Below are 24,478 nucleotides of genomic sequence, written 5' to 3'. Positions count from 1 at the left end.
CGAAAAATTGTACATTAAACAATAACACACCTCAAACAGTTTTCTAGCTCCGTTGCATTCATTAATAAAATAACTTCACGTTTAGTTGTAAACTTTGTTACGTAATCTAGTTAACATGTCTCACTCGAAATACGCAAAATGAAGTCGAGTCACTTACATGAGAAAACATAGCGAGCGGAAGAAACGAGAACTTCCAGACAATGTAAGTAGCAACCACTACAAGATCGCAATCACGCATTGGCAAGATACGAATACAGGCATGTAATGTAGGTTACTAAAATGTGCAAAATGCATTTTACGTATTTCAGCAATCAGAGACAAATACTTTGGTATTGCCGCAAAATAAGATGAATCTGTAAGTCAGTAAAATAGATTAAACTGTTCTTACTTACTTACTCACTTACAAATGGCTTTTAAGGAACCCGTAAGTTCATTGCCGCCCTCACATAGGCCCGCCTTTGGTTCCTATCCTGTGCAAGATTAATCCAGTCTCTATCATCATAACCCACCTCCCTCAAATCCGTTTTAATATTATCCTCCCACCTGCGTCTCGGCCTCCCCAAAGGTCTTTTTCCCTCCGGTCTCCCAACTAACACTCTATACCAGTCATGTCAATTGATGTCCATAGGAGCAAACGCTTGCTTTAGAGCTCAGGAGAGTCTGGGCGCTTTACAACGGAAAGGAAAGAGACTGACGAAAGAGGTAGTATATGCCGCTTGGTCGAGCTATATTCAGGGGTGGCCAGCACTGATTCAATGGATAAAGAGAAGAAAACTTATTAAAACTGTATCCATGTCAATTTTTATATTTGTCTGAGAAGTATAAGTATAAGAATGTTAAGTTTTAATTTTAATGCTCATTTTTCAGAAGTTTGATTTTTTTTATTCAAGAGAAATATTTTCTCAATTTTTTTATATGAGTGACATTTTCAGATATAGGCCTATTTGTAGCCTTACAGAATGTTTTCATAAATCTAATATACCGTAAAAACGTATTACTTAAGATAGTGTTTTGAAAATTTTGAAAATATTCGCATGGAAATTGTTTGTAAGGAAATGAATTAACAAAGCAACTACTGTTACAGTACATCATAAGCAAAAGATATGTGCCCATGTGTTATAAAAATGTCAACTCTCCAGCTTCAGCACATTTCGAGAAAATAATTTAATATTCTAATGTTAGGAAGTTGCTCACTAATATCACCTTAAAAGCATAATGCGATAAGAGTTTTGTTATGTAATATTAGTTACACTTAAAACATACACAGCGCCTAGGTAACTTTGCATTGTACTATAATATTGTTTTGATTAGTTTATTGATTACTTTTATAAGGCTAAAGGTACCATCAATATCAATTCCAACTTATCATGTTATACTCAATCTCTTTCTTTGGGATGTCACTTTCTTTGTGAATGATGTGTTTCATTCACTTATTACAGTACAGTTGTACTACTATGAAATTTATGTGAATATTCCTTCTTAAGTCTTTATTATGTTATTAACATTTAAAACACAACTGCAATATTAAGAAATTGGTGTTAGTACTTTTGTTTTACAGACAATACAGATAATATCAGACATAAAGAAACCATATAAAAATAACGACATAAAATTTCACGTTTTCTTAATCCAACAGGCTACTTATTCATATACACAACCCTTCCTCTTTCCATACTTAACGCTTGATGCCCGCGTACGACGTCAAGGTCAGAAAAATGCGCTTGCTTTGACATCACTGCTCCATATTATGCATTTCTGGATTCGCCCATACGTGCCTCATGCCTGCCCATCTCAAACGTTTGAATTTAATGTTCCTAATTATGTGAGGTGAAGAATACAATGCATGCAGTTCTGCGTTGTGTAACTTTCTCCATTCTCCTGTTACTTCATCCCTCTTAGCCCCATCCTAAGAACCTTATTCTCAAACACCCTTAATAGATTACACTGTTCTACAGAAAAAAATTAAATTCTTTTTTTCTTCAGTTAACAGTTGTAATTCTTATAGAAATGTATGTGCTGAATTCGAATCTGTATTTAGATTTTCTCTGTCTGGCATAAGTTTTGTACTTATTGGGATTTTATTTTTTTCTAATATTTTTCACATATTATATTGACATTGACAAAAATTGTTAACTATTACTATTCTATTAATATATTATGCGACAGAAAAATTAATATACCCGTATATATATATATAAGCTTCTGTATAAAAAGCTTAATAAAAATCGAGAAATTAAACAAAAATACAGTACGTTCTTGCTTTTTTCTGAACGTAGAATGCTCTTCAAAGTGCAGGTATGGGATTTCAATGAAGTAGTCAAAGCAAAGTGTAACTGAACAATATGCACATCTTAAAAGCCGCTTTTTCAAATTCAACATGACTTCCGCATTTAATCAATCTAATATCAAAAGCCACACTAATTACATTCTCATATGATATTAGAATGTCAATGTAATAAACTGCATTTTACCAAGCATATTGCAACAGACAGTAGGCTTGTATTTCGGTGCAGAAAGTTGACTGTATATCACAGAGTGAAGTCTGATGATGAAATGGCGATCATGTAACTTTACTTGTGTTTTTTTTTTTTCTTTTATAGTCTTACAAAATCAACGATCCTTCTCATATAGAGTTTATATTGCCTAAAGAAGTACACATCAAGAGGTTGGCAATATTTTGTTGTTTTTTGTTCATGAGAAATGTAGCAATAACTTCACGAGGTTGGAATTATGTTTTTGGTCCTATTATATTGATATTTTGCATCTTTGCGTTGTCAAAGTTCTTCTCTTAGACCTGGAATAGCTGATCATTCAAATGTATCTTGTGGTAAGACGAGCAGTTCTGCAGAGGAATGACTCATACTACTGTTTTTGTGATGGGTGATTTATATTATAAGCATTTTTTGTGCGGTTCTGAGCGTTCGATGTCAAGTACATCCCTTGTGAAAAATATCAACTTTTATTTAATATATTATTGACACAGCTTATACTTTTTATTCTATAAATTTCTGAAAAGGCGTTAAAACCTACATACGCCCACGCGTTCACGATATATTTTGTAAGAACTATCTCGGACCCATGGATTTAAAAGTCAATTGATACTGTCTGAAGAAGGTTTTTTAATAGAAATAGTTATTTTAGATAAGTACATACAATTATTTCTACTTCTCGTTTAAATTTATCGAAGTCCATAATCTCTAGCAGGTAGAAGACAAGGCTTCTCGCCCCCGTATCCTTAAGGGGATTACAGTTGCGAGCAATGAAAACATAGTTTACGCGTGGGCGAACATATAAAGCAAAGTATCAAGGAGAAAGGATCGTCTCTAGAGGGCTTTATTATGAACTACTAATACATCGTTCAAACTACTCAATGGTTCATAGTGTTTGTTACGTTTATGTTTCATACTTCTTGAACAGAATATTACAATTTATTTTAAGTTTAGTTTCTTGTATGATTAGTTACGGTATATTATTCTAAGTAATACCTAACATATAATGAAAGAAATTTATTCCTAAACTCTAACTAGTAACTTAAATTCTGGAGCAAAGTTTACAAATTACAGACAAGTCCAATTAACTTCAAGAGATGCACAGACGAGTCAAGCAGCTAATTTCCTGAATAGCACAAATTGAAAACAAATATTTTCCTTTGTGTTATAATTCTTTATTTCCCGTTGTTTAAAACGATAAAATTGCGAAATGTTTTAAGTTTAAGAATTATTGTTTTGAGCCTACTGAATTCACAAACATGACTCAACATGTGAGCTATACCTTTAAATTTTTATACATAGATTCTAATGTTTTATTTTATTTTATTTTATTTTATTTTGCTAATAATTGTAACATAATATAACATAAACAGAAAAACTTTAGCTCGTCCCTGAAAGAGTAGAACTCGTGCTCAGAAGCGGATTTCTGAATTGAAATTAAGAAGTATATAATACAATTTGTATTTTATATTACTACGCAATAAGAATATATAAATTTAAATTTACAATTTTTCAATTTTTATAAAGTCCATACATAACTTTTTTAATTTAATACTAGAACCATTAGAAATGACAAGATTACGATATTTAAATATAAATTTGTTATATATTCTTGGACCTAAGTTACTTACTTATTTACTTACTTACTTACTTACTTACTTACTTACTTACTTACTTACTTACTTACTTACTTACTTACTTACTTACTTACTTACTTACTTACTTACTTACTGGCTTTTAAGGAACCCGGAGGTTCACTATCGCCCTCACATAAGCCAGCCATTGGTCCCTATCCTGAGCAAGATTAATCCATTCTCTATCATCATATCCCACCTCCCTCAAATCCATTTTAATATTATCTTCCCATCTACGTCTCGGCCTCCCCAAAGGTCTTTTTCGCTCCGGTCTCCCAACTAACACTCTATATGCATTTCTGTATTCGCCTATACGTGCTACATGTCCTGCCCATCTCAAACGTCTGGATTTAATGTTCCTAATTATGTGAGGTGAAGAATACAATGCGTGCAGTTGTGTGTTGTGTAACTTTCTCCATTCTCCTGTAACTTCATCCCTCTTAGCCCCAAATATTTTCCTAAGCACCTTATTCTCAAAAACCCTTAACATATATTCTTCTCTCAAAGTGAGAGTCCAAGTTTCACAACCATAAAGAACAACCGGTAATATAACTATTTTATAAATTCTAACTTTAAGATTTTTTGACAGCAGACTAGATGATAAAAGCTTTTCAACCGAATAATAACAGGCATTTCCCATATTTATTCTGTGTTTAATTTCCTCCCGAGTTTTATATTTGTTACTGTTGCTCCAAGATATTTGAACTTCTCCACCTCTTCAAAAGATAAATTTACAATTTTTATATTTCCATTTCGTACAATATTCTCGTCACGAGACATAATCATATACTTTGTCTTTTCGGGATTTACTTCCAAATCTATCTCTTTACTTGCTTCTAGTAAAATTCCCGTATTTTCCCTAATCGTATGTGGATTTTCTCCTAACATATTCACGTCACCCGCATAGACAAGCAGCTGATGTAACCCGTTCAATTCCAAACCCTCTCTGTTATCCTGGACTTTCCTAATGGCATACTCTAGAGCAAAGTTAAAAGGTAAAGGTGATAGTGCATCTCCTTGCTTTAGCCCACAGTGCATCGGAAACGCATCTGACAGAAACTGACCTATACGGACTCTGCTGTACGTTTCACCAAGACACATTTTAATTAATCGAACTAGTTTCTTGGGAATACCAAATTCAATAAGAATATCATATAAAACTTCTGTAAATTACTACTATGATTAAATACTGTAGCAGTGTTGCATTTTGATTCAAACAATCTTAAATAATTCATACCTTTTGTTTCATAACAATGAGAATACAATTCAAAATTATTTCGATTTATATGTATGAATTTTATTAATACAATATAATAAATTGGTCTTATTTTAAGAACATTAAAGTCTAAAATCAATTTTTGAAATGAAAAATCAATAGGTTTATGAAGGCATATTTTAATTATCTTACGTTCTATACTCAAAAAGCATGTGCTATACTGAAATGCAAGGATACATACACTATTCTTACCGCCACGCCCTCTTGGCTCAGTGCCAGCGCGTTGGGCTCATAAGTCAAGCAACCCGAGTTCAAATACTGCTCACCCTGAATTTAAAACTTGTCTTGAGCAGTTCTGTGGTCCAGACAACACAAAGATTTTATTCGGGTACTCTGGTTCCCCTGTGACATCCCAACAATTCTCCATCATCATTCATTACGAATGGTGCACTCTGGATAGTCTCTACAAGAATCACGCTTGTAGAGTAGGTACGAATAACGGCTAGTTAAAGGCCTGCCATTCAATGCCGCGTATAATCAACTAGTAAAATAAATTCACTGTAAAATCACAATGGACTACCACGGACACTGCAATGATATGGATGAAATGCATGAATGCAGGTATTGCCGTAGTATAATTACAATTCACAGCTAGATAATATAATGCAAAAGTATTATTGGAATGCCCAGAAATACAAACATTCCCGTTGAATGATTTAAATTTCCAGATAGGTTTAGAGATACTGTAGTACTATAATTAAAATTTCCCATTACAAGTACTGCAGCAGTATAATTGCAATGTTCTGACACAGATATTTTAATAATATTATTAGTTAATAACGGAGAAATATTCGCTCCGGAGCTAGGGATCGAACCCAGGACTCCAATTATATACAATGGGTGCTCTATCACTGAGCTACGCCAAGACTCAATCCACAGAACCGGATCGAATCTTTCTTCTTTGGTTTTTTCCCCTCCTTTGTGGCCTTACTCCGGTGCTGTGGATTGAACCTCGGCGGAGCTCTGCTATAGAGCACCCAGTGCATAGAACTGGGGATCCTGAGTTCGATCCCCGGTGCCGGAGCGAATTTTTTTCCGTTATTAACTGATAATAACCATAATAGATAATTCTGTAGGACTAAAAAATTAATAATCCTTACATAGCTTATTCGTCTAAAAGTGCAAATAAACTGTCAAGTCCCGACCGCACAAGTCAATCATATGAGTGCGCTCCTTGTATGATGACATAATATATGTCGAACATGGAGTAGGGCCACAAAGGGAAAAAAACCAAAGAAGAAAGATTCGATCGGGTGCTGTGGATTGAGTCTCGGCGTAGCTCAGTGCGTAGAACTGGAGGCCCTGAGTGCGATCCTCGGCGCCGGAGCGAAGTTTTCTTCGTTATTAACTAATAACCATAACAGATAATTTTGTAGGACCAAAAAATTAATAATCATTACATTGTAATAATATGATTGAAATGTCTAAACACAGACACTTTGTAATATAATTGAAATTCACAGATAGAGATAATGCAGTAGTGTTATTAGAATGCCTAGGTATACAGACATTGTACTTGTATGATCGAAATTCCCTGGTAAAAATACTGTGATAATATAGCTGTAATGTCCAGATACAGATACTGTAGTATGACTGAAATGTCCAGATACAGATACTGTAGAAGTATGACTAAAATGCTCAGATACAATTAATATAGATACGGATATTACAGACCTAGTTTGACGAGTATTCCACATACAGGTAATGTAGTTGTAGGACTGCAATTTCCAAATACAGATATTGTATGAGTAAGAGAGAAATAAGCAGACATAGATATAGTTTTATGATTGAAATATCCAGATACAGGTATTGCAGTTGTATTAATGATGTGCCTAGATATAGCTAGGGTAGCTGTACGGCTGAAATGCCCAGATATGCATACAATAATTGTATGAATGGAATGCCCACATACACTTATCGCAGTAGTATTGAAATTCCCAATTGAAGATACTATATTAGTATGATTCCAATTTCAAAACACATACACTGTAGTTGTAGGTTGAATTCCCTAGATGGAGATACCACAGTTGTATGTATGAAATTTCAAGACAGATATACAGATACAGTAGCAATTGCAATGTCCAGATACAGAAAGTGTTACTGTAAAATAGCAATGCTGAAATACAGATACTGTAGTATGATTCAAATACCGATATACATGAATGTCATATTATGACTGACATGCCCAGACATAGATACTGTAGTAGTATAATTGCAATTCTCAGATACAGATCCTTCAATACAATGATAGGAATTCCCAGATACACATTGAATTGGAATGGAATTTAACTGAGGGGGGCACGGATGGCCAGCACTGCGACCTATTAAGATATATTGCGCTAACCCTCGATATGGAATGAGTCGCATGCCATAGATCCCCTACGCGCACCGCCCTAAGCACATGAGAGGTCCCTACAGCCGACAGAATCCCTATATCATTCCTGCTTCGGAAAATTCCCCCAAGGCCCCCCTATCGGTCCGAGGCGAAACTCCTCCTCCAAGTAGATCCGCCTCGGTTGCCGTTGCAGAAGCCATCCAACATCATTGAACTACATTCCATGGAGGCCGGTCGAGAGTGTCAGCAGCTTCGGGAGGCCCCCGGTAGAGTGATCTGAAAAACCAGAAACGGGATGATGAGGAAAGGATGAAGGGAGAGGAAAGGAAATGGCGAAGATGAGTGGGGTTCCAATCGCCTGATAAAATTACCTAATGTTCATCTATAGGAGTGAGGGAAAAACCCCGAAAAAACTTCACCCAGGTAACTCTTCCTAACAGGGAATCGAACCTCTCAGCCACAACGGTGGACCCCAGATACACATACTGTACCATTACAATTGAAATGCCCAGTTAAAGACCCTATAACAACGTAAGTTCAGTACTAAGATACAGATACTGCAGAACGTATTATAGCAATGGTCACATACGGATACTTACAGGAATAACGAGATAGAGATATTGTACAGTAGGAATTCCCACTTATAAATATTGCAGTAGTAGTATGATAGCAATGTTCATCATCATCATCATCATCATCATCATCATCATCATCGTCCTAAGAAGTATTGGGTCTAATGACCCTTTACGGTCTCAACCCATCTCTTTAAAGGTCTTCCCTCTTGGACAGTAGGTAGAAATGTGACACGAATGCGAGTTTTTTCCATGCTGTGAACATGTTGCTGCCAGTTAGTTCTGTAACTATAGACGTAGGCCTAATCCAAAATAGAAGCCATTTCAAGCTCTTGAAGAACATCTTCGTTCCTCTTGTGGTCTAATCTAATATAGCCAGCTCTTCTTCGCAGGAATTTCATCTTGTAATGCTCATAATATATAGGTATATAACTGCAGTGTGACAAATGCGCAGATTCGGTACTGTATTTGTATGATGTGAATGCCCATTTATGTTACTGAAGTATCTTAACAGGAGTAATGACCAGATACAGATTATGTAGCAATATACAGGAATGCCTACACTCACATACAAATACACAGTGTCCACACTAAGAGTATACAGAAATAATAGCTTATAATTTCACAACCGTGTATTATAATTCCTTAAGATAAAGCTCAATCAATAGAAAAACTCTCCAAGATTTCGTTTCATACTTTTTCCATGGCCATTGTTATGTACAATGTTTTGTTTCAACCTTACTGTTGCACGAACATTGTTGTGTGAAATGTTTCGTTTCAAGCTTTTTATTGCATGAATGAAAATTTGCATTTATCAGTCTAGTTTCTTGTCAATAGAGATGTGGACGGTACAGCAACTCAAACCAGAAGTTTGTCACAAGAGAGCTAATTTCTGTGATGAGAAGATTCGGAGTACCGATGAAAATCCCAGATATGTCGATTTGTTGCTATTCAATGATGAAGCAACCTTTCATGTTTGCGGAAAGATTAATCGTCGTAATTGCCGCATATGGAGTTCTCAGAATCCCTACAGAGTGATTGAACATGAAAGCGACTCGCCAAACGTCAATGCCTGGTTGGGAATGCACAAAAATTGAGTAATTTGCCCATTCTTTTTTATGGAGCCTACAGTGATGGAGTCACGTAGGCTACCTTGATATGCTGTAGAAATTTTATTGGTACAGTTGGGCCAACTTCCTGACCGCCTAGATCCCCGGATTTAACTCTTTTGAATTTTTTGCGTGGGGATTTATTAAAAATTTTGTGTGCAGCAGAAAAGTTCGTAATTTTATTGATTTTAGACTGGGTATCATTTAAGCGGTTGAACTTATAACTCGTGATATGTTGGTGACACCTGACGAGAGGTTGAATATCGTTTTGGTACCTGTCGAGCTATAAATGGCGCTCATTTTGAAGTGTAGTAGTGGGAATAAAATCTTTTTTCAGTTACTTTATACAATTCAGAAGAAATTTATTTAATAAACCTTATCCCAGGTACGACATAAGCTATTATTTCTGTATACTTTTAGTATGGACACAGTGTACTGTAGTGGTATGATATAAATGCAATGCCCATCCATTTCTTAAAAACTAGCGATATTTAAACAACAGGAAATGATGTAATAATGTTGGCCTGATAAATTTTGACTTCACAAATCAATGTTGCTCTCTTATTTCATTTTTGTTCTTTATAATTGGGAATATTATACATTTGAAATAACAACACAGAAAATTAAGAAAAATATAGGACATCACCTTGTGAATTTTAGTCCTTATGAAATTACAATTTTAAAACATACTTGGAAATAATAAACTTATCTTTATAATACTTTTCAGAAACACACAATATGGAGGTAATATGCTTTTAGTTGCTTAAACTACAATCGAGATTACGACACTCAATTAGAGTTGTTGAACAACTGGTACGGTTACAAACCACACAATTCTGTCTTTCGGCCAGATGGATGGAATTACTATCCAAAACTCAAAGGAAGATACAAAGTACTCCACATTGTAGTGAGTTACCTCTAATAGTTTCGCAAACCACAGTTAGTGAACTACAGCCCCAGACCTCCGGAACGCTGATAATACCTCTTTCCACCCTCAGACGAGACACAACTCCGATCTCTTGAGTGTATAACCGAGTACAACTCTATTAAGGCATATCGATGCGTGCTAGCAAACTTCTAGTCTTCATTCTCCATACATGGGAAAGCGCCATGTGATACCTTGTTAATGTGTGATTCCAATTCAGGCCACGCCGCGGCGCTTCAGCCTGCCACAACTAGTCTTTTGTGTCGGGGATTCTCTGCGTACTCAACCCCGCAGGTAAATATGTTTATGTCACTTTGATAATCTAACGGACCGGGCACGGCCGCAGGATGGCATGTCGGGTTTGTATTAAGGGGGTGCGGAATTCGACTCTCGAGACCAGCTATTCTGAACTGTCTTTTGCATATGAATTCCGGATAACAGACTTCAACACAGTTCTCGTCCGAATCATTTTGAGTTATTTTAATTAAATATGTAAGTATCATACTCGAAGGCAAAAGTCTACTTTCTCATTGATTGAGCCTAAATGTCGTACAAGCGCACCACTTAAACATAGTGCTAGTTTCGGCCTAAGACTTTATAATAAAATTACAAACAATTTTCTAAATTTGAAATATTTTAAAATTGAACCTATTAAAAAAGAAATTTATAAAATTATTCAAGATATACAGGGTGTTTCCGAGGTGATGTTACAAACTTTCAGGGATGATGGGAAAGGGCTCATGTATCAATTTGAGATAAGGAACCTTGGTCCGGAAATGACCGAGTCGAAAATTATAAGCAAAAATCGTTGTGTGGAAATGAAATAATTTCATTCCTCTGTACACCTCATTTATGTGTATTTATCTGTACATCTTACACGTACTGTATTCATCTGACGTTGTTTACGTTGTCTAATTACTGTATTCCATTCAGTGCGCTGTCTAAGGGATGGGGACAGAAAACTACACTAAAGCAATGCAGATAGCGTAATGTGTAACGGACATGGTCGGTCCTGATATGCACGTCTGTAGACAGCAGTGTATGTGTACAAATTGCAGTGTCCAGTCGATCAGTCCTAATAAAATGGAGAGCGGAATAAGCAGACCTGATTCTCGAATACGGATGAGCCAATGGGAACAGTAGACAAGCTCACAGATTGAATCGGAACAAGTACCCACGTAGGAGACATCCGTCCCATACCATCTTTCCACGAATGTTCCAAAGGTTAAAGGAAGGAGGGCACGTGGTGCCAAATTACAATTCCATTTCCACACAACTATTTCTGCTTATAACTTTCGACTCAGTCATTTCTGGACCAGGGTTCCTGATCTCAAATTGATACATGTGCCCTTCGCCATCATCCCTGAAAGTTTGTAACACCACCTCGGAAACACTCTGTATAATATTAACAAATGTGTGTATTTTTTACCTTTTTATTTCTGTCGACTATATTAATGTTTTTATTGAATATGTCTGATTGCCAATTTATTTATTTTTAGATTATTTTACGACGCTTTATCAAGAGCTTAGGTTATTTAGCGTCTGAATGTGATGAAAGTGATAATGCCGGTGAAGTGATTCCGAGGTCCAACACCGATAGTTACCCAGCATTTGCTCATATTGGGTTGAGGGAAAACCCCGGAAAAATCCTCAACCAGGTAACTCTTTCCGAACGGTAATCGAACCCGGGCCACTTGATTTCGCGGCCAGACGCGCTAACCGTTACTCCACAGGTGTGGACTTGCCAATTTATATTAAATATGTTTTTCTCTCCCTTTTTCTCTCCCTTTTTTTTTTTGAGTTATTTATCGCTTTGAATTAAGTTAATTACTGTATTTATTAAAGGTGGCCGGGTAGCTCAGTTGGTAGAGCAGCTGGGGTTCGATCCCAGGTGGTGACAGGATTTTTTCTCGTTGCCAAACTTTCAGAACGGCCCCGAGGTTCACTCAGCCTCCTATAAAATTGAGTACCGGGTCTTTCCCGGGGGTAAAAGGCGGCCAGAGCGTGGTGCCGACCACACCACCTCATTCTAGTGCCGAGGTCATGGAAAGCATGGGGCTCTACCTCCATGCCCCCCAAGTGCCTTCATGGCATGTTACGGGGATACCTTTACCTTTTACTGTATTTATTAAACTGTCTTTGTAAATTTTATGTTACATTATTGGCTAAGATCACACCTTACACGAGCCTGACATTTTTGTTTTATGATTTTAATGTACTCACTTTGCCTACTAGCTAGCTAGCTAAAATAAACTAAAAATAAATATGTACTTCTATCTATTGTAAACACAAATACTAGTGTCGCGAAGATTATACATGCTTTCTTATCAAACGTTTCATGCGTATTCGTAATAATTCACTTTATTACGTTACAAAGATCACTGTTCTTAGATTTTCTCTCAGACTATTAGCCACAACACGTACATAATTCATAGAGATGAACAAAACTAACTGCCGCTCTCGCTCGCTGTGTTCGTTGCATTATTGTCTTTCGAGTCTCGTCTCGTAACTCTCGTGCGCTTTGTGTCTCGTTCGTCATTCTCGAAATAGCATTTGGTCGGCGTGGAAAAATTTCGTAATTTTGAATAACATACATATAAATAACATTAGATGTGTTTAACTGATACAAAAAGACAAAACAAAACAGTACCATAGTTATAAAAACGTTCCGGTTCTATTATCAGCAGGTAGCGCATTTCTGTTTCCAAACGTACAGCGGATCGAGTAGTTTCTTTTGGTACATCCATTATGTTACGTGAATGCAAAAGCAGGATTGCATGGAGTTCTTAAATAACAATGATGTAATGTATTATAAATATGCTCCTGTAACGTCATATGACGTAGAAAGAACATTATCTTAGTTTAAACAAATTTTGTATGATGTTCGTAAAAGATTTGCATTTCATAACCTCAGAATATAGGCCATATTTTCGTTCACTGCAACGGGTTAAGTTTTGATAAATGAATTATTTGCATATATTGTGTATAATGTAAATATTGCTCATTTGTACACTGATTTTTGTTATTATTGTTTTGTCCTGTAATGTCATGTGACGTAAGAAAAACATTTTCTTAGCTTAAACAAATTTTTACTGGCAGTTATGGTAAAAGATATGAATTTCATAATCTCAGAATAAATGTTTTTGTTCACCGTTACGGAGTTGACATCGTTAAATGAATTAAATTGAATAGGCCTATATTACATATGGAGTATTTACAGTTAATGTGTATCATATTCAGGTCTACTATTATGTTCTACAATATATACTGCACATACTAGTTCAGTAATATTATTACTCTAATAATTATATTTTCTGTCACATGTACCACTAATATTTTGTACAATGTTTGTGCGTTTATTTGGTTAAAAAGGAGCTGGACAGACCATTTCAATTTAGCAGCAATCCCACTTACAGTTGTCATGCTCCGTTATTATTATGTACAGAAGCTAGGTTATACTTTTCGTAGCGTCCTGACGTAATCATTTAGGGTCACAGTTTGAACCCTAAAACTCCAAGATATACTAATCGTAAGCTTTCCTAACTTGTTTGGAAACGAAAATGCGCTGCCTGATTATCAGATATTACCTATAGTTATATAAATAAAAAAAATGTCAAATAAATTTGCATTTCTAAGAAACATACAACACAATGTTAAATATAAGCGTTAATACAATTTTTTTACTCGAGATTGTACACTTAATCTCAAACATACAAAAAAAAATTCTAGCCTCTAAGGGCCTAGTAATTAAATAAAGATTGGGGAACGGATTATTATACACTGAAAGGTAGAGATGATGTTTCAAATAGGCTAATTGATTGTTTATACATACTGTATATAACAGTTGCCAGAACAGATAAAATTTCAGTCTGGTATAAACAATGTGACGATTCAAGGCTGTTTGACGTTCGAAAGTTTACCACTCCCGATGTCATGAACGCTCGCTTGATTGACTCACAAGCAGTCGACGTAGAGGTAGACAATACATATTGTCGTGAGGGCTTTCGGCTTTGCGGGCGCTGTTAGTCTTGCTTTCTCGATCGTTGTTCAACTCTAATAATTCAGTTCACAAGTCTTACTCATTAACTGACTTCCTTACCACCCACACATTTGAAACAAAAGCAAGCTGTCCATTTATCGATACTATCAACTTCGTAAATGTTATGTTCAGATATATAAAACAGTTCTACTACTGAATTGGATTATGGTGCATCGGTAAGTTATCTTAAGACATAACTTAATATTTTAACAAATATGGCTGGACCACATGCAGTATACTATGTGAAAGATGATACATTAGCAAATAAAATGTTGTACAACCCAGGAGGATGTAGAATTGTGGGATGTTCATATGGATGAGGACATGATCAATTTTGATGCACAATAGACTAAGACTGTTCGCATGAACAAGATGACAAATACTACAATCTACGATATTTAAGCTACTAATCTGAACCCTTTGCCTTTATTCACCTCCTTCCTCACCCTTATAAATGGATATGTCTTCTTCTTCTTCTTCTTCTGTTGTAGAATGTGCATTCTGATTGTTCCCCAGTTGAAGTTTCATCTGCGTATGTGTATGCACTCTACACATCTTTCCTTTTTTCATTTCCCATCTAAGGTCCAATCTTCTTTAGCTCTCCTTACTAGTCGATTTTTCTTCCATTAATGTGTTGTCCATTTCTGTGCAAATGTCGATATAGATTTCTCACATCACAATATTTTATTGGCAGAAAGAGAAAGTAAGAAAACAAGAAAAGAAAGGAAGAAATGACGTAAGAAAAAGTAGGAAGAAGAAAGAAAGAAAAGAAAGAAAGACAGAAAGAAGGAAAGAAAGAAAGAAAAGAAAGAAGGATGGAAAGAAAGAAAGAGGGAAAGAAAGATATAAAGAAAGACAGAAAGAAGGAAAGAAAGAAAGAAAGGAAAGAAAGAAAGAAAAGAAAGAAAGAAAGAAAGAAAGAAAAGAAAGAAGGATGAAAGAAAGAAGGAAAGAAATAAAGAAAGACAGAAAGAAGGAAAGAAAGAAAGGAAGGAAAGAAAGAGAGACAGGAAAGAAATAAAAGAGAAAAAGGAAGACAGGAAAGAAAGAAAAGAAGAAGAAAGAAAGAAAAGAAAAGGAAGAAAAGAAAGAAAGAAAGGAAAGAAAGAAAAGAAAGAAAGAGAGACAGGAAAGAAAGATAAAAGAAAAGGAAAGAAAGAAAGAAAGGAAAGAAAGAGAGGCAGAAAAGAAAGAAAAGAGAAAAAGGAAGACAGGAAAGAAAGAAAAAAGAAAGAAAGGAAATGAAAGAAAGAAAGAAAGAAAGAAAGAAAGAAAGAAAGAAAGAAAGAAAGAAAGAAAGAGAAAAGCGAAAACAAGTATACAAACGAATAAAGAATACTATCAGAATTTTTACGCAAATGCAGAATTATTTACTGACGAAAACATTTTGCTTTTTTGTAACTGTGTGTACAATTTTATTCATAATGCTTTATTATGAAGAGCCACAGCTATAAAAGTCGTGTTGAATAAACTGCTTCCATGTTTGTAATAGCTGATGCTATTTTGTAAGTTAGAGTAGAAAAGCATGAAATTCAATAACAAATGCAAACAATACGACAAAGTATGCAAGCTATAAAATCTAATTTCCCTCTATAAAATCTACACCCACACTTTATCCTTTAAAAAAGTACTTTTTCCCATTTTTGATAATTTCTGCTACAATGTAAGTCCTTTCCACTTTTTAGCATCATTATTATTTTTTACTTCACCCGACCTAATCCATCTGTGTGTGTAGCGCCGCACATTACCTTGGCGGATGAGTGTGGAACTAATAATCTGACCCCGTCCGTCGTCATAAGCCCGCCACATATGTAACATCACAGTACATGCCAGAGCATGTGGTCCTGGAATAACCCCGCGCCACGGCAGTATCCCCAGCGGTATCAAAAACACCCCCACCCATCCCTGTACTGTTCTGAATCTAAACACGTATGTACCTCGTACACTCTCTTCCGCCTTCAAATTACGCTATGTGCACGTAAATGCCCACATACGTGGTGGTACTTATTCCACTTATGTTCGCAACACTTCATCTGTTTCTGTTGCCTAGCGACAGCTCTCCATTCAGCAGCTCTTTTGTGATATACGGATACAGCTTAATCACAATCAAATGTGCAGTATTATTATTATTATTATTATTATTATTATTATTATTATTATTATTATTATCATTATCATTATCATTATTATTATTATTATTATTATTATTATTATTATTATTATTATTATTATTATTATTACTCTATCCCACATAACCATACATCATGCCATGTGAAACTAAACATATTGCAGTATAAAACATAACCTTACCTTAACAAATACCTTTTTTTTAATAATTTATTAATCGATCAGTGCATTTAGCCTATACAGATCACTCCAAAATAAAATACAAATATAATATGTGACATAGAATTGAGGGTAGCCTACATTGGGCTCCTCAGTGAACAAAAAATTGTTAATAAATTATATACATAGGTTGGTGTAATGGTAAATTTTGATTATAATATGAGGTCCATTGCAAGTCTGCTCTTGATTCTTATGGTAAATGTGGACTTTCTTCCGCGAGAGTAGTGGATGGCGCCTTAAACATTTTCTAGGTTGCTATAGAACTTCTTAGCTTGTGAATGGAAAAACTGTTTGACTGTGTCAATACCAATCTTTCTGTGTAGTTGGCTGTTACTGACAAACCAAGGAGAATTGAGTGAAATTTATTTTGACTTTATTTTGAAATGACTGGGTGTGTTTAATTTCACTTATTGCAGCTCCTCCACAGACAGGACAAGGGTAAAGCAGTAGACTAGAGGTCGTAATAGAGATGAGTAAAGTAGCATGCAATTTTGTAACTTTAGAGATGATTTCTTTTTGAGGAGCGAATATAATTTAGTGAGTCTTGAGTAGGCCAATTTAAGTTTGTTGTTGATATGATTTTTCCATGATAGACGCCGATCTAAGTGCCATACATCATCTTGCATCATATCATATTAACTCAATAAATCACATTAGTGTGAATACATCATATTTCAGTAGAATCCCGCTAGTCCGAACCTCGCTAATCCGAAATTCCGGGTAATCCGAACTGACAAAAGAGAGAAGAAGAAGAAGAAGAAGAAGAAGAAGACAAAGAAGAAGAGGTAGTAGTAGTAGTAAATAGTAGTAGTAGTAATAGCAGTAGTAGTAGTAGTAGTAATAGCAGTAGTAGTAGTAGTAATAGCAGTAGTAGTAGTAATAGCAGTAGTAGTAGTAGTAATAGCAGTAGTAGTAGTAGTAGTAATAGTAGTAGTAGTAGTAGTAGAAAAAGAAGGGGGAAATAGTAATATGCGATATAAGAGCGGTATGTTGAAGTTTTCATGTTCGAGGAAAAGTTTGAAAATGCGAAACGTAGTTGAGCTTTTTTAATTTCCGAGAATTGAAAGAAAACATACCGCTCGTGTATCGTACATTATTTTGTGCGAAGATCGTTTATTACATACCTGAAAGAGGAATTTCTAATTAGTTGCAATGAAATCACCGTCTTGGTTTCTGTTCAATGACGGCAAATTTGCAAAACAAAAATATCTACCTTCAACATTGTTGCTTTAAAATGTTTTCTGTGTTTACTATACTCCAACAGGCCGTGATATACGTCTGTCTTTCCCCCCCCCCCCAGTCTATAAATGCGAACTTAAAACAAACGGTAAGGTTATGTAATGATTTATTTTTCATTTTAATATTTTAACAATATTATTTATATAACATATTGCAGTAATAACATCGGCAAGTTTAATTTTGCCGGTCAAGGAGATGTTTAGAAATGGAAAATATCTTTGACATCTAATTCTGCACATTGAAATTAATTGTTACATTTGTGCAGTTATTCAGAGTCACTGGAGCACCACCACCAGTAATTTTAGTGGAGTTGTAGAGTTTACTTAATTTATGCAAATATTTAAAACCAATAATTAACAGTGCAATTTAGATGAAATTGCAGTGGTAAGTTTCCAATTTATAATTATTACTATATTGAACGTCTCTAAAAATAATATGTTAAAAGCCTAAAGCAGTAAAATCAATATGTCACTTAAGCGAAGAAGAGGGAAATTGTTATGTGTGTTAGGTTGGGAATACTGAATGTGAAATTTTAGACTTTCCGCGGATTGGTTTTGTGCAGAAACCAAGCAAATACGCACGATCTCGCACAAAAGATAATTTGTAACTTAATCAGTTTAATGGTACAATATTTATAAACTCAAAATGTGCAATAGATGGTAGCCTATTATTTGCCTTTATCACTAGTGAATTAATTACTTTTTTTTTCTAAATTATCACGACTATTTCACTTATATGCCAGTTTTCTGAAAAATATAAATCGTATGTAAGAAAGTTGAAAAATCAACAAATCACACCCATGATTCACTCTGTTAATTATCGGAATTTTGTTATCACCTCCTCTAAAGCTACAACACCTCCTTTCTTTACACTCAAGTTCAGGTCGGTCAATAAATCTATTTGCAGTAAGTAATACATCAGCGCTAACTTCAAAATGGCAGAAAGATTCGGTTATGTTTTGAGTAAATATTGGTGAAATAATCCGCGACGGAAAACCTCAATACAAAAAAACAACCTAAAATACGTACGTATTCTCGCCTTGGCAAACGCTTCCGTTAAACTTCACTTTCCAGAACTTCTTTTTTTGTAAAATATTTTATTACATATTTAAGAACTCAAATAACGAATTATATAATAGTAATAATTGTGACTAATTATAAATAGTCCATCAATTTTCTCAATGCAATAATAATGATAGAGGAATAAAATGTCAGTTCTGCTCTTTCCGATAGATGTCTCTGTAAATGCCCAGAATCAAGCAGCAGTGAGCAGCTATTCATATGCATATTATAAGAATATCCAAGTAGTTATAGAGTACTCGTTATCTCCTGAAACCTACTTGCACGAGAGGGGAAGAAAAAGTGAACTAGGAAGCTTTCTTCTCTCGCTATGCTTCCACTTGTATCTAGCTAGCTCATTTACCCCCACCATAAGGTTCTTGCTATAAACTACGGCGCACACATCCGTTTGGTTTCACGAGATAACGAATGATCTATGAAATAATATTTCCATTACTTCATGATCATTACGACATTCTATTTCTTTCCTTTCATTTATAAAATAATCTTTAAAAAACGTAACTCGATAAATTCCTGAGCGAAGCGAGTGGATTTATATGGGAAATCTCAGACCTCGAGTAACATTTATTAGGACTATTTCGTGAATAAAATAAAAATGTAAATAATATATCCCTAAAATTCGATCACAAAATGTTAATAAGTATATATTTACGAATACTTAACCTATTCAGACATTGTGAAGTTGAAATACTCGTAGAAGAATATCGATTACTACAATAAAGAAATTCGATGTTATTATTCAGTAATGCCAATTGCGAAAAGCGAAATACAGGTTTAACAATGTTAATTACATGTACTACACTTTTCTCTTATTATTATAACATAAATACATTTTCATTATCTGCTGAAATCATAATCTAATTTAACAGTACCAGTGGGGACAGCTATATACCAATGCTTATGTATTCACAGCGAGACATGTTGCTAAACAGTGAAGCCATCTCTGTATAGATAGGTCTAATTAAAACACGAATTTTATTACGCCATACGGAAGACAGTTTGAGCAAAGACCTTATTATTACTATGTAAGGTCTTTGGGTTTAATATGCGATGATGTTATATAAATTTGAACATCTGACTTTCTATTAATTGTTTCATTTCATTCACAAAATACAAATTTTATAGGCTGCAATTATAGATTAAGTTACCTGTGGAAGCAATACCACTGTCAGCTGTGCCTTAATTCGACCGTTACAATCAGTGCTACACGAAAGCATTTTTTATAGCTCGACAAACGCATCTCGCTGTAGTGTGTAACGGAACTAAAGCTGCATCTACGTAGTTCAATATTCCAATCGCGTATGCGTGCAATCTGGGAAGAATATTGAAAGAATCAAGTTTAAAATGTACGTTCAATTAAGATTCATGGTGCGCCGTTTTGAACGTCGTCATCACTGCGTAAATATATTAACTAATATTAAATGTCAATCTTGCATTCATTGCTTTAAAGTTGAAAGAACAGTTTAACCGTGTAGTTGCATCTTAATGTATTCATGATCATCAATTTACGAGGAAACAGTTGGCGACAACGACTAAACAAAAGAACGACCATGCGATGAATTGATAGCGATAAATCTAGATGCAAAAATTATCGCAAAGTGTGACTGTGATTGGTTGGAATTCAAAATTTCATTACATTCATTGGTCGAAAATGGAATGACGTCATATAAACGAAATAGTCTATGAAATTTCAAAATCACAGGTTACGATACTATAGACAATCTGTTAGCTTTTTCTGACGAAGAGTAGATAATCTAAACAAAGCCACGAAGTCCTGCCAACGCTTCATAAACCTCAAAACTGATCAAAGCAGTGGACAGTGAATGGTGGGAAGGGGATAAGGCGTGAGTTCCGTGATTCCGTTCCTGCCCCTACTTAATCCGAAATTTCGATAATCCGAACAGACCCTAAATAGTTCGGACTAGAGGAGATCTAATGTATATCACATCGTATAACCTAAATACACCGAAATATATTACTTCACACTAAATTAAACATATCACAAATTATATCGCAGTAACTAAAATACATCACATTACAATCGAAATACATCACTATATATAACATCGAAATAGCCTACATCACAATATATAACCACAGGATCCACGCCTGTGGAGTAACGGTTAGCAAGTCTAGCCGCGAAACCAGGTGGCCCGGGTTTGATTCCCGGTCGGGGCAAGTTACCTGGTTGAGGTTTTTTTCCGGAGTTTTCCCTCAACCCAATACGAGCAAATGCTGGGTAACTTACGGTGTTGGACCCCGGACTCATTTCACCGGCATTATCACCTTCATCTCATTCAGACGCTAAATAACCAAAGCTGTTGATAAAGCGTCGTAAAATAACCTAATAAAATAAAAATAAATATAACCACAGCATATTCATTCCAAGGACAGATCTTTCACTGCAAACCCAGCATTCTCCAATCTTTCCTATTTTCTACCTTCCTCTTAGTTTCCGCATATGATCCACATATCTTAATGTCGTCTATCATCTGATAACTTCTTCTGCTCCGAACTCTTCTCCTGTTCACCATTCCTTCAGTGCATCCTTCAACAGGTAGTTTCTTCTCAGCCACTGACCAACCAATTCTTTCTTCTCTTCCTGATCAGTTTTTCTTACCTACTTTGTGCAACACAGTTTCATTTATCAGAATATTAACATTTTTTTCGAGAAAAACTACCACTTTTAAATTAAAACTAAGTCATAGCTACCTAAAATAACAATCAAATTAGCAGACTAAATTGCTTAAAGACCCTGGAGTATACTTTGACACCAAACTTTATTTGTTTAAAACACCTATATTACATATCGTATAATCACGTAAATAATATGTTGGATCTCATATTGTCAATAGCTACTATATCTCTGCACATCTTTCACTTTTAATACTTTACATTAGCGAGATCGAAACTTTAATATTACATCTCTAGTCTGGAATTCTGTTACAACTAATTCTGCTAAACTTGAAAGTATCCAGTGGAATTTCGTATTGCTACGTTGGTCGGACTTCTGTCCAGTGACTCCAAAAAACATCTGAAAAACGTGGTAATCTCCAGTTCTCCAAAGTTTTACTAGTAATTATAACGCCTAGGTATTTATGTTCATCACCTTTAATAAGCTCAAACTTCAGTAGGCTAATTAAATCTTGTTTCCTTTCTCCTGTTCTGACGTAATTTAATTTGTGAAAGTTAAACTGTAAGCCCCATTTACTGTAATAGAACACTCAGCTTCCTATTTTTACAATCCAAATCTTGGTATTCTTGATCTAGTATGATCTGATCGTCTGCAAAGTGTGACGTATATATTATTCTATAACCGACCACTACAATCACACCACAAAATTTCTTCTTGTATGTAGTTGTGCAAAGCTTGATGTAAAATTTTTTTAAATTTAATAATGCTGAGAGCAAACAACATCCTTGACACATTCCTTTATTAATATAACATTCTGATGATACTTTAATAATAATAATAATAATAATAATAATAATAATAATAATAATAATAATATCATAGAGGATCAAGAAGGCGGTGAAATAAGCAGAATAGAGATTGATTGTGTGCTCTTAATATTAAGTTTTTTAAAAGGAATTCGTGTTCAATAATATTTGTTGTGTATTAATAATTGTTAATTGTGAACTCATCGATGTGTTGTGACATTTCATTCTACTGATAAGTTTTATTTTATTATTAATTGTGTTTAATATTATCAGTGAATCTTGCCATAACTTAAGACAATAGTGACAAGTGACTATCTCATATTGCAAACAATCACTTCTATTACATTGATTTGTATAAATTAATTTAATATGTCTCAAAATAACATGTCCAACTCTGCGACTGATACAAATTCAACAAAACGTCAAAAACTACATCACGAAACCACTATACCGACATCAAATGCATTTGCACCTTTAGCTGACTTGAACGAAAGAGACCAACAAGAGTCTTCGTATCACATTCAGATGGAAACATCTACACCAAAGAAACCACCACCAATTTATATTCACAATATTCTGAATATTAATTCTATGCTTAATGAGCTCAAAACGCTGGACTGTGGCGGTTTTCGACACATAACTATCGAAAATAACAAAGTGAAGCTAAATATGGATCTCATAGATGGATACAGAAAGACAATTGATTATTTAAAATCACATCATGCTGAATTCCATACATATCAGATGAAATCTGAGAAAGCTTTTCGTGTAGTCATCAGGGGACTACATCACAGTTGTAATATAGAATTCATGATGTCAGAACTTAAAGAATTGGGTTATGAACCTATACAGATGCTACCAGTTAGACATCCAATCACCAAATTACCGTTACCTTTATTTTTCCTAGATTTAAAACACAATCCTAAGAATCCTGAAATATACAGCTTAACCCGACTTTATAACGGAATAATAAAAGTGGAGCCGCCTAAACCAAGAAAAACTATTGTACAATGTATGCGATGCCAACAATTTGGACACACAAGAAACTTCTGTAATCAGACTGCAAGATGTGTGAAATGTGAAGGTCTTCACCCTACAGAGAAATGTAATAAACCAAAAGACACTCCTCCCATTTGTACAAACTGTAAAGGGAATCATCCAGCCAACTACAGAGGTTGTCCTGAACATACAAGACTACAAAGAGGAGCAACTAGGCATCAGACAATTCCATATAGATCTCAACCAGCACCAGGAACATCTTCTTTAGATAAAACTTCAGCTTCCCCTCCAGAGCTGAAAAAGGTTCCTGCACAGGACTCTCCATTTTCAGATGTACACAGGGAATTTTCCAATCGGCCCTTATATTCAAGTATTGCAGCATCTTCGGTTAACAAGCAAGGTACTGTAGATAATACCCTAATCGCAAATAATGCATTATTCTCTGATATGATTAAGAAACTAGATATGCTCATATCATTAATACAACCTCTGGTTAATTCATTGAACTTGTTACTCCCAAGAGTACTGCAAAATGAATAACATTCCACAGAAAAGTTTCATTATCAGCACATGGAATTGCCAGAGTTTAAATAATAAATACTATGAATTAGTCTGCTTCCTGAATACTTATCATATTGACATAATGTTGATTACTGAGACTAAACTTGCTCCAAATCTAAACTTTTTCATATCTGGATATAAGATATATAGAGCTGATCATCCCTCTGGAAGCAGAAAAGGTGGATCTGCAGTAATTATCAGAGCAGATTTGTGTCACAACGAACTTCCCCCAATTTTAGAGGATGAAGTACAAATTTCAAGAGTACAGATAAAAATTGATAATACAGACTATCAAATAGGTTCATTCTACTCTGCTCCGGACCAGCGTGTCACGCCCACTTTGATTTGGGGAATAGTTCATGAAATGAAATTCAGATTCATACTAGGAGGTGATTTTAATAGCAAACATCCTAGATGGGGATCCAACGTAACCA

Source organism: Periplaneta americana, chromosome 6 (assembly GCF_040183065.1).
Source record: "Periplaneta americana isolate PAMFEO1 chromosome 6, P.americana_PAMFEO1_priV1, whole genome shotgun sequence".
In the NCBI taxonomy this organism is placed as follows: domain Eukaryota; kingdom Metazoa; phylum Arthropoda; class Insecta; order Blattodea; family Blattidae; genus Periplaneta; species Periplaneta americana.
Note: the sequence above shows the minus strand (reverse complement) of the source record.